Source organism: Alligator mississippiensis, chromosome 11 (assembly GCF_030867095.1).
Source record: "Alligator mississippiensis isolate rAllMis1 chromosome 11, rAllMis1, whole genome shotgun sequence".
Lineage (NCBI taxonomy): Eukaryota > Metazoa > Chordata > Crocodylia > Alligatoridae > Alligator > Alligator mississippiensis.
Window position 1 is genome coordinate 45,115,507 of NC_081834.1, and position 11,358 is coordinate 45,126,864.

The 11,358-nt window shown below is 51.7% G+C and overlaps 1 protein-coding gene across 5 annotated transcripts in view; it reads right to left on the minus strand.

Annotated features, from left to right (window-relative positions):
* The window catches only part of PARP6 (poly(ADP-ribose) polymerase family member 6), a 49,665-nt gene extending 38,553 nt beyond the window's left edge, over window positions 1-11,112 (minus strand). For 4 of the 5 annotated variants that reach the window (XM_014604479.3, XM_019499385.2, XM_019499384.2 and 1 more), the window contains exon 1: window positions 10,820-11,109. The gene's annotated coding sequence lies outside the window, so the exon portion shown is untranslated. Of the gene's footprint in view, window positions 1-10,819 lie in introns of all 5 variants that reach the window. The other variant, XR_002094070.2, reaches the window with a different exon arrangement.
* Window positions 11,113-11,358: the final 246 nt, after the last annotated feature.

Consider the following 11,358-nt stretch of genomic DNA (forward strand, 5'->3'; position numbering starts at 1 on the left):
CATCCACCATCCATCTTCTACCTAATGTGCCTGCACCCACCACCACTTTAGCCCACCATAATCTCCCACCCACCCACACACACACCCAGCAGCCTCCTTGTCTCACCACAATCCCAGGCCCAGCTGCTCCCAAGTAATGTGGCAAGGGCATACTGGTGGTTCTAGCATGGGTCAGGATTGCAGCTGTGTCCAACCAGCATGGCCAGGCCCCAGCCCTGCTCTGACCCCATCATGACATCACTGGCTCTGTGGGGGATGTTTTACATGACAGGCTGGTTGCAACCATGAACCGTCTGCCTGACAGAACCACAAGGAGAACTGAGGAAGAGTTTGCTGTTGAGCCCAGCTCCACTCATTGCCACTCCCTAAGCAGTCAAACACAGGCCCAGACATCAACCAAGGGTGTTTCCTCCAGGCTGTTACAGCCCAAAGGCAAGGGTGAGAAACCCGGCGTGGAAAAGTCAGGTTGCTGGATCCCCTGCTAGTACAGTATAGCCTGTATATATAGTCTCTCTGTAGTGTACAGTCCCAAGTAGCTACCCCAAGCCCCCAAGTGCCACTGTGCTTCCAGCCCCAAAGCTAACTCTACTCCACTCCACTCCACCCCACACTTTCTGGTCCCCTCTTCCTCTCAGGATCCTTCTGGCAGCTTCTCTGTGACCCATATGGGAGAAGAAGCCAGCGCCATAAGGTTCCCTTACAGCTCTGAGCTCACCTTCAAGCACCTGCTGCCACATGCTTGAACACGAGCAGGGTGCAGAAATGCAGTCAAAGCGATGCTCAGAGGGGCTGCTCCAAAAGTGTTGTCTCAGCACTGGTGCTGCTATTGCTACATGCACCCTGGTACACCCTGCTCCACCCTGCAATGGTCTCCTGATCAGCTTGGACCATGAAGCCAAGCCAGAGACATGTGGCTGTGCTGTGGCCTGCAGGCTGCGGCTGGGCCTGGCATAGCTGTGAGTTCCCATCCTCCTCCTGACATCTAGGAGGAACAGGAACTGGGGTAACTTTGAGCCCTTATCCACTGCCATAGCTCTGGCTGTAGTTGGGGGTATCCCTTGCACAGATACTGCTCTTCCCCATAGCCAATTCCCTTTCACCCTCCCTGTGGATGAGGGACAGGGGCAGCCCTGCACCACCTCCACCCACCATGCTGCTCAAAAGCTGTCAGTGCTAGAGAGCCTGGAGCAATGCTCAAACTGGAGAGCTAATCAGACCTTCTCCATTTGCCAGAATGTCAGCGTTCAAGCTGAATATGTCCATGCAATGATGGCTTTGGCCTGGAGTTTGAACTTAACCCACAGTCATCTCCCCACAGGGAACAAACTTTATCACTGACACTCCTTTCCCCCTGGGATGTCTGGGGCTGCACAGCATAACTACACATGGAAAGCCAGGCGCTGGGGTTGGGAGACCTGAGCCTTGCAAGGGCTCTCATCTGGCCTATACTTAGGCAGTGCCATGGTCAGCCCCAGTGACATTGGGCTGGGTTTCCTTGAGTGGTTTCTTCTCCATGACAAGAAAGTGTTGAAGCTCGGTTGAGGCAGGGAAACCTCAGTGACTGGCTGCAGTGCAGCCATTGCCATTCACGGGCTGCCTTTGCTATACCAGCCATACTCCCCAGTGCTGGCACAAACATGGGCCAGCAGCTTTACCAGCCAGACCTTCTTGCACTCCCTCAGAAGTCCCCTGTTGTATCTGCCCTTCTAACTCCACCCCACAAATGTGCATGAGAAATCTGGGCTGGGCTGGCAAGGCTACTGCCTGCTGTGCTCTTCCTCTGAAACAGTGCCTAGGGCTCTCCATCCATAAAGGACCTGGTGGTAGCACTCAAATGCCAGGAAAGGGACTGGCTCAAGCCTGGCTATGTGACATCCTGATCTGGCCCCTGTCCCTACAGCATCAGAGCACTTCAGTATCCTCCCACTGGACTACATGTTCATTAATGCACTTTTGCTAATGCATATTAAATTTAGTACCTCCGGGCACTTCTACACATGCTTCTGGGCAGGAGGGGAGCAGTGACTCATGTATCATGGTGGCCTGGGGCACTTGGACTAAAGCTCGTTCAATGAGCTTTAGTTCAAGTGCCCCCACCACCGTTTTTAAATGCGGGGACGCTGATACACAAGATGCAGCAGGTTGCTGGAGCATGGTAATTACCACACTCCAGCAGGCTCGATCAATTGAGTCTTCTCCAATGCACTGTAATTATACCACATTGGAGCAGCCTCCATCCTCATGTACAGACACCCTCCATTGTGAGATACTAGAAAAAGGTGCGTTAGCCTATTTTAATGTGTATTAGCAAAAGTGCGCTTTTTGTGACACTTTGATGCACATTAAAATAGGTTAATGCACATTAAAGTGCACATGTAGATGTGCTCAGTGTCTTCAATAGGGAAGAATTGAGGGAGAGAGAGGAGGGCTGTAGGAGGGCACTGTGGTGTGCCTGCTACTTTAGGAGAAAAGCTGCGTAAAAGGCAGCTTCCAGGTGGTACGGGGCCTAATGGCAGGCTCATCTGACTGGAAGAAGGCCCCACTGCAGCTAGATAAGTGCCAGAGCAGGTCAGGGAGCCTGGCCCTGAGAGGTTAAAGAAAGGAGTTCTCTGCAGCAGGACTCCTGAAGGACTCCAGAAGGCAGGAAAAGCAAATATGATTCTGCAAGCCTGGGAACCAGAGAATATTACCTGGGGCAGAGAAGAAAGGCCTTATGCAGGCAGGGGGGCTTTGTTTTATGTTGGAATTATTGTTTGAGGTACAAGCTTTGAGACCTGCTGGAGGCAGGTTCGAGACCTACAGAGAATTCCCCAGCCCAGAAGAGGGACTGAGTGGAGATACAAAGGGTCCTTGGCCTGGAGAAGGGCCTGAGTGGGGACAGGGGGTAAGGGAATAGGGGCTACAAGCCCAGAGAAGGGGGCTGAATGGGGCACAGAAGGTTTCAATGCCCAGCAGAGGGGCTGAATAAGGGAATAGTGCCCACCAGCCCAGAGAAGGATCTGAGCAGGGTACAAATGGCTTCTCAGCCCAGAGAAGAGACTGAGTCAGGAGGCTGAACAGTGGACCTGCTGGCCAGGAAGAGTTGGAGCGAGGGATTAGAGTTTCTGGGACGGACTACATGATGGGCCTAGGGGTCTGTGGTCCCAGAGATAGAGGGTGGAGAGGGCCAGGGGGTCTGAGAGTCCTGAGAGGGGCTAAGAGAAACTAATACCTGGAGTGATAACACCCACAACGCTTGGGTTGTTGTGTAGGGGAGGAATGGAGCCACATACAAGTAGCCCTGAGATGACAGGTGTCCTGTGGGGGCACTGCCAGGCTAAGGGGGCCTATTTAGCATAAGGGCTGGATTGAGATTAGGGGGGTCCAGGAGGGATCTGTTGAGGAGTTGATTGGACTCAGGCTCTCCCTAAGGCCCCTGGGCAGCCTCCCTTACTTAATATCAATAACAGCAAGGCATGGTAGGCAAGCAATTAAAGGAAGACCACATCAGAGACAGAGCCAGGCAGGAGTCACACAGCCACCAGGGTCATCACGGCTGTCCCTGCGGCTCAAATCTGCTACAGAGGCAAAGTGACTTCCCAAGGTCACACAGCATTGGCAGCAGAGCAGACATGTATCCCCCAGATCTAAGAACAGTGCCCTCGCCACCAAGCTGCCTTTCTTCTCAGGCTGTAGGCAGCCCTTCCTCCTTGGGCTAGCCTGGCCAGAAGACATAGTGCCTGGCCTGGCAGCACCCCTGCCTAGCAGGTTTGGGAGCACTAAATGCCAGAGCCTGCAGAGCAAGCCCTGGGCACTCTGCTGCCAAGGTGCCAAGTCCTTTGCATTGTTCACAACAGAATAAAGCATGTACCTCTGAAGTGCCCCAGGCCAGAGTGAATGCTGCAAGGCAGGGTGGCTGCGTCTCCTAACGCTGAACCTCGTTTTTCAGCAGTTTACATATAGTGGTGTCTGACAGCCCAAAAGGGTACAAGGACTGCCAGTTGGCCATAATTCTGCAATAAGAGAGCTTTGGGGCAATCAATATGCAGACACCAGTCAAGCATAGCTCAGTCCAAAAAGCTGTGTCTGCTGACTACCTACTTCTAGGACCTAACTTCCAGGACAGGTTTTAGGTCTACACAAACTAGCTTGGGTACCAGAAGGCACCACTGTGGGCAGTGTAGACATACCCTAAAACAAAGAACCCAGTGAGTGCAACTAGAGGTTTTATAAAGTATTTAAAGACATAACACTTGATTCATATCAACTACATTGTTGTAATGTAAAATCAGATTAACTCAGGCAAGGAGGAGTACACTTGTGAGCAAGGGACCTTCCAGGGGTAGGGATCTAATATGGCAACCTTGATGCTACACACCCTCCCTGACACAGTTAAAGGGACACAGCTGAAGATAAGAGTCTGAGGCTCTCTTTTGCAGCTCTAGCAGGGCCAGAGGACCTGTGCCCATAGACTTAGAGCAGGAACAGTGCAAAGCTGAGCTTTAGGAGCCCTTGGTGCACAGTCTGTGCTCATGCAGTGTCAGGAGTCAGGGGAGCAGGAAAGCTAATTAGCTCTGAGCTGGCCCTTAGTCAAGTGGGCCTGGCTGCTAGTGGCCTCTTTCCAACTGCCTCAGTTGGACCCCACGGTACCCATGGGAATTGTGTGGGGATGAAAAATTGATATTCGACTTGTTCTGCCACTGCTTTGTCTCCAAAAGTATGGAGCAGAATGGAGGAATAGCTGGCTACAATACTGTATGTTAAAACCCTCACAAAAGATATGGTTTTATATGGGCTGGTATCCAAAGGACCTGAGAGTGCATTTTTAAGGATATTTTTAATCTCTTTTAAAATGAGAGAGTGCAAAATCTTCTGGCTTTTAAGAGCCTAGTTTTTATGAACAAGGACTGCTTGAAACTTGTACTATGTGAACTTCGATGTTATGCTAACCATGACTATGAAGAGCTTAGATGGGGAAAAGCAGACACAAAGTGACTGGCGGCTTTTATTCACAAGGAACCCTGGGACCAAGTTTTAGCTGGTGGTGTATTTTGAATGGGTTTTACATGTTTTAAAAAATCTTGTGTTTGATATACCAATTTTTAGCATGTCCACTGTAACCATAGGATCATAGGAAAGTAGGGGTAGAAGGGACCTCACAAGGTCATCTACTTCGCCCCCCTGCTCAAGGCAGGAGCATCCCTAACTAAAGCATCCCAGCCAAGTGTCTGCCCAACCTGCTTTTGAAAGTTTCCAAGGATACAGATTCCACAACTTCTCTAGGTAGCTTGCTCCAAAGCTTGACTACCCTCATAGTCAGAAAGTTCTTCCAATCTCCAGCCTAAATTTCCCTTATTGCAGGTTAAGGCTATTGCTTCTAGTCCTGTCCCCTACAGCAACAGATAAAAGGCCATCTCTATCTTCTCTTTAATCACCCTTCAAGTATTTGTTATGTGATACATGTGATACATGTGCTTTATATGCTTTGCAGGATGATGTATGACACTTGAAGAACATTGTATATACCTTTAAATGTAGGTTTTAAATGTTCTAATTAGTCATGCAGGGCTAACGGAAGTCCTACAGGCATGCCAGTCCTTGTAGTGGCGTGGGAGGAGGTGGGTTATCAGAGGAGGCTGAGTGTGGTGGCAAGCAGGAGTTTACCTGCAAAGGTACACAGTGTAACCAAGACTGAAAGGGTCTTTGATATCAGTTTTGGCCTACTCATAATAAAGTCTGAGTTAGGAGTGGGGTAAGGGGTAAATTGGGGAGAGAGGGGGGACCAAAGGGAATGTTTCTAAAGCAGGAGAGGGGAAGGGGCACTAGTGTTGTATAAACATAAAACACAGCTGGAGAAGGTATTAAGAGTTTGACACATTTGTAATTTAAAAAAACTCCTGCTGCCCCTGTTACCTGTAAGGATGTTGTTTTCTGCTTATAAGAAGTTGTCCTTCCAGGGTCCACCAGCCTGTTAATGGGAGAAAGGTCTCTCTGGATAACCCTGGGCTTCTGCTTGCTCTTAGTTCCAGCCTATTAGTTCCTTATTCCAGACTCCAACCTGGGTCCCTGCTTCCTGATCCTTTCAAACCTGATCTTGTGGCTCCAATGTGCACCTGTACTTCTGGTTCCTGGTCTCCTCTGCTCCTGATCCCCTGGCCTGTGACTTTCTAGGGTCAAGTCCACTCCTGACTACCCACATACTGGTTCCCCCTGACACCTGGGACTCTAGATAAAATTAAGAGAGATGGCAACATCAGTCTTATGACAGTTAATACTCTTTGTAAAGCCCCAGCTCCTAGAGGCATGTGATTAGTTAACTCCTCAGTTATCAATTAAATGGAAAGTTTCTATCCCTCATCATTGCTGAGAAAAGTGGGAAATGGGATCCAAAGACAACCTCAAGATTCAGAAGCCAGAAGGCCAAAACCCCAAAGTGTACCATCATGTTGTGATTTGGAGGGTCTTGACTCATGAGCTCTGAATGCTCAGGCCTGGTGGCACTGCAAGGTATTAGGGTTGAATCCCTGCCTCTGCCACCAAGTCTCTGTATGACCACGGGCAAGTCACATCACCTTCACCTATACATACAAAGCTTGGTCAGGCTGCAGGTCCCTGTGACAAGAAAAGAGCATCGGGCAGAGGATTCACTCCCAAGGGCTGAGGCACAGCTCAGTTCAGTTCCATGCTTGTTCTAAGCAACTGTCCCAAACTAGCCCTTCCAGATGAGCCCAAGTGCCAGGTGATGAACCCCTCAGGCACCACAAACCCAGAACAATGAACCCCAAGGACTTCACTCACTTCTCTCTCTAAGCTCCCTCCTCAATGCACAGCAGCCTAACCCAAGGAAGAGGGCCCTGTGGGAAGACACAGGATTGCGCTGGCCTTTCAGCTGCTCCCAGACCTGGGGGTAGGTCCTCTGTGACTGCTGGGAGCTGGCTGGCCCTGGATGTTTTCAGTGATACAGTTCTTTCCCTGATGGGATTTTGCTGGAACACTCCTCAGCCCAGGAGCACATCTGGACAGCTGATATAGCAGAAAAGCTTATCCCATCTGCAAATTATAGAGCTGATGATCTTGTGCTGCCTGCTCCCTATACTTCTTGCTGCTGCCTTTCATTCAGGGTGGAAACAGGGAACAAACTTCTCTTTAACAGATCATAGGCTTATGGAAACTACATATCCCAGGGGGCAATGCTCCAGCATGTTCTACCTTGATGCATGCTGAGACTTGAAGGCTCTGCAGGCTGTGTTTCACTCACACAGGTGAGAACACCTGCAATTTAGGGATTAAGGAAATAGCTTGGAGGACAGACAACCAGGTAACTCTTGCTTCCCTGCTCAGGAAGCTAATCACTGGGTCGCACTGCCCGGCCAATTGTCCCTACCCCCATATTTAATACAGAGGTGTCACCTGCAGGGAGGGACATCAGGTTCCAGCACATACTCTGTTTTTTCCAAGCCTGCTGTGTCCCTCTCTCCCCTGTTTAGATTGTAAGCTCTCTGAGGCAGGGACTGCCTCCTTCTGGGTTTGTGCAGCACCCAGCACAATGGAGCCTGATTGCATTTGGGGACTTTAAATGCTCCTGTAATATAAATGCAAGCACCTTCATTTCAGATGCATTAGGAGTAGCCTTCAGACACTGGGCAAATTACCAATGCCATGTTGCCATCTTATTGTGAGTTTCACTGTATTTGGGTTTTTAGTTAAAGCTCCAGCTCCTGGAGTCATGGGATGGTGGGAGCATGTCAGCTCTAATTTTAAATAAAGCTGTTTATAGTCCACATGGTTGGGGGGGGGAGCCTGGAAACATGAAGCCAATGCAGCTGAATGCCAAATGAAAGGGAACACAAAAGATTTCTAAATCCTTGTGTTCTTTAAACCAATCTCATAATTTTTTTTGGCAGAGGGGAGGGGTGGGGGGAAACTACTCTTAAATTCCCAGTGCTCAGAACTGGTAATACTGGTAATACTAGTAATACTACAAATGCTGCTATTGGATGAGCAAAGTTGAAACACCTTGGCTTGAAATCTGCCACCCACAGTGTGCACAGTAGAAAGCAAGAATATATACAGTTATCAGGCCAATCCAAATCCCAGCAAGTGCCTGTTTATTCCTGATAGTCAAAGACAAGCCTATATTTCTGCTGCTCACAGCATCCTGCCCCAACTGAGCCATGTGTCAAGGCCCAGGGTCTATCATACCTGCCAGATTCTCCTCTGTAACAAATGTTTGGATGCCAGTCTCTGGCTTTCCCATGCAGAGGTACCTGCTATACAAGCACTTCTGTGGCAGGGTCACTCCTGGCCCAGCCTTCCCTAGCACAAAACATCCTAGGAAATAATAGCACAGCAATGGCTGGTTGGGAAGGGTCTGAGCAATACTGGTTCTTTGTGAAGGGAGATTCCTCCTACCTCAGGGCTTCTACTCACTTCAAGGGCAGACAGATATTATTTTCATGTCAGAGTGCTGCTTGCCCATTGTAGCATGGATGTCACCTCCATCTTATATAGGATGGTCCTGGCTTGGGAGAAAGGAGGTGGTTGGGAAGAAGATGAAAACAGGCTGCTTGTTTCCCTACCACAGACCTTTGGTGGTGCAGCAGTCTGCAGGTGACAGCACATTCATACATTTTCCAGATAGAGAAGCCCAGCAGGCCATACTGTCCACTACAGGACACAGGGGCCAACAAAGCCAGGACACCAGACTTCGCTCCAGACATTCAGCCTGTAGCTGCCTGGGCAGTAGTTTTCCCCATGGGACTCTCTGGGCCAACGCACTACATGCACATTCCTCTGATAAAGCCACTGCCCAGGGAAAAAGGTGGGAGAGCTATCAAATATTTTGGGCCCTGGATCCCGTGGGTCTCAGCCATGTAAGGAGGAGGTTTATATGTCACCACAGGCCTTTCCAAGGATGTCTGAGGCCATCCTGCCCAGGAACAGATGTGACCCAGAGAGGAGCACTGCCCAGCACCCAGCTCCCAGCACTGAGTCATCCTGGCAGCAGCCTCTCACGCCTTCCTTGTCAGCCTGTGCATGTTTTTCAGAGAAGCCATTGTGAAAACGCTCAGGCTTCAGCAAAAAAGGGACACCTGGAAAAGCAGGAGCTGGATCAGCTGCTCTGGCAGGATCCCACTGACCTCCCCCTCCAGGCTTGGGGGATAAATCCCCTTAGAGGAGTTGGAGGAGACACAGGCAACAAAAAGGCCTGGGCAGACTTAGTGTGTGGCACAACAATCAGCCTGCCCGAGTGAACTCTGCTGGCAGAGAGGCCCAGACAGGGCAGGCTCCCTCCACAGCCAGCATGAACACAAATCCCTCCTGACGTGGAGCTGTCCTGCGGTGGGGCAGGCTCTCACCCAGCCACCCCTCCTGCAGCAGTGTCTGGGGGAGGCAGAGCGGACGTGAGACAGGCAGGGCAGGGGCTTTGCTGTCCTGTTTAAAATCAACTGGGGGAATACAGGGGACAGGCAGAGAGGACTGCAGGGCCCTTACTAGGTGTCCATGCCTACAGCAATACCAGTGAAGGGAGGCTGAAACCGGGGGAGCCAGGGAACTCTGCCGACAGCCCTTCCCAGCCAGGGGTCCTGCACTGTCCTGTATCCCAGAGTTACTGAACAGTGTGAGGTCCCGCACTGCTCCCTGCAGTGCCCTCTGCCGGGAGAGGTTAGGAGACTTATCCGGCACAATCACAGAGTTACGTTTTGGGCTCCGCTTTGTCCTCTGGCATTTCTCCCTCTCTCCCCAAAGCTGTATAGCCTTCTTCCCCAGCCAGCAGCACCATGGCACAGCCTCCCGGTGACCAGAGACACGGATCAGGAGATAAGAGTCATGCAGGGCATCTGCACTTCCTCCCCGGAGCAGCACACCCAGCCTGCCCCAGGACAGAGCACTTGGTTTTGCTTGGAGCCTGCACTTAAACACACAGCAGCATTCTTGGATGGGGGTGGGGATGAGTCCCTCTGCATAGGATTTGAAGTCACAAATTGTGGCAGCATCTCTTTAAATAGGATATGCCAACATCCAAGCAGGGCTAGAGCCAAACTCCATCTCAGCTGTGGCCACAGCTGTCAGGTGAGGGAACCAGGGGCCAGGCCCCACTGCAGTCCATGCTACAGGGCATTAGCCTGACCCCTCCACTCTGAGCTTTTCCCAGGGAAAGGGATGGCAGGACCGTCTGGGCTAGGTCCTGCTGCCTGCATGGGGGATGCTCTGGGTCCTATGTGGGGGAGAAGTGCTCTCCTCAGAGGGCAGAAGACGCTGACTTGGATTCTGGGGCCCCTGTAGAGCCAGCCAAGGGCGCAGCCTCTTAGCAGGACAGAATCTGACCAGGAGGACACGGGGCAGTGTGAGGAAGGGGCAGGACTCAGCCTGGATTCCCAGGGCCACATGGCAAGCATCCTGAGAGCAGCCCCACCTCCTGTGCTGGACCCCTGTGCATCTACCTGGTACAGGCTCCAAGTCTACCCTGCAAAAGTAGCAGTGGAGCTGCTAGCAAATCACATGCAAAGGGTACTGGGCAGGTGGCATCTTGTTCTGCCAATCTGCATAGGCAAGGGCAAGGGTAACTGTGACCGCCTTCTCCTTCCTCCCAGAAGGATAGCCTCAGCCCCAAGTGGGGTCTTTCCCCAGCTGGCCCATGCCACACCCGTGCCTAGCACATTGGACAGTGCCCAGAGCGGCAGGGCCTGTCTATCTTCCTGCAGCAATTTGGGATTACCAGCCCCCTACGTTGCCCCTTCTTCCTCCTCCCATCCCAGCTCAGTGACAGGCAGCCCCCAACACAGCTCCAGTCCTCCCCAGCCACAGCCAGTGCCAGGCAACCCATCTCGATACTCACAGCAATTTCCTTGGCCAAGACCCTGCAGAATCGGAAGGCCCAGGGAGGGAGGCTGTCACGCTGGTCCAGGTCTGTGAAGGCAGCAGTGCGAGAGCAGGCCAACAGGAGCAAGGGCTGGGGGGAGAATCGCCAGCCCCTCTCTGCCAGGCAGCAGACAAAAGGGGGACCTGGGGCTTGACTGGAAGAAAACAAAAGGCTTGTCGGCTGCCTGATCTGCAGGCTTTGTTGTTGCACTTACAGGAGCACAGCGGCCCAGATGGTTTCGCCCATGCTCAGTGCAGCTCCAGGCTGGAATCATGTGATCCTCTCGGCTAGAGGAGCAGTACAGGACCGCCGGGGGTGAGGCAGCACTGCACAAAGTGCACACACACATGCACGCGCGCACGCACAGACACACACTCATGCAGCCCTGGTGCACCAGCAGCCCATTCGCCACTCTGGGACCCATAGGCCAAGTCTCCCTCCCTACCTGCCTGACTCAGCATGGCACAAAAATCCCAGTGCATGTGGGATATAAGACTTCCTGAGTTTGGCACCAG